Source organism: Rana temporaria, chromosome 13, assembly GCF_905171775.1.
Source record: "Rana temporaria chromosome 13, aRanTem1.1, whole genome shotgun sequence".
Taxonomy (NCBI): Eukaryota; Metazoa; Chordata; class Amphibia; order Anura; family Ranidae; genus Rana; species Rana temporaria.
The window spans coordinates 115,868,943-115,869,941 of NC_053501.1; positions in this window are offsets into that span (position 1 = coordinate 115,868,943).

Sequence of the window (999 nt, forward strand, 5' to 3'; positions counted from 1 at the left end):
CCCCCCCCCCATGTGTATTATGAGGCTCATACATCCCATAATAAGAGGTTTGGACTCATGTAGACGGCTGTGTCCGGCCTAGGGTGACCACATTTCCAAACTGACATTCAGGGACACCCCCCCCCCCCCCCCTCCAAAAAAAATATGATTTTTGATTAAAAAAATTGCAATTGCGGGGTGTCAAATCTTCAGCTCTGAGGGGTTCATACAAGTTCCAACATGAACCCCTAATATGTAAGGATGTGACCCCCCAAAAGTCATGGACTGCAAGTCCCAAAATGAACCTCTGATATCTAAGGACGTGACTCCCCCCCCCAAAAGTGAAGGACTACAAGTCCCAACATGAACCCCTGATATCTAAGGACATGACCCCCCCCCCCCAAAATTGAAGGACTACAAGTCCCAACATGAACCCCTGATATCTAAGGACGTAACTCCCCTCCCAAAATTGAAGGACTACAAGTCCCAACATGAACCCCTGATATCTAAGGATGTGATTCCCCCAACAAAAATGATGGACTATAAGTCCCGGCATGACCCCTGAGATCTAGGGACGTGACTCCCACCCCCCAAAATTGAAGGACTACAAGTCCCAACATGAACCCCTGATATCTAAGGATGTGACCCCCCAAAAGTCATGGACTGCAAGTCCCAAAATGAACCTCTGATATCTAAGGACCTAAGGACGTGACTCCCCCCCCCAAAAGTGAAGGACTACAAGTCCCAACATGAACCCCTGATATCTAAGGACGTAACTCCCCTCCCAAAATTGAAGGACTACAAGTCCCAACATGAACCCCTGATATCTAAGGACGTGACTCCCCTCCCAAAATTGAAGGACTACAAGTCCCAACATGAACCCCTGATATCTAAGGACGTAACTCCCCTCCCAGAATTGAAGGACTACAAGTCCCAACATGAACCCCTGATATCTAAGAATGTGATCCCCCCCAAAAGTGATGGACTACAAGTCCCAACATGAACCCCTGATATCTAAGA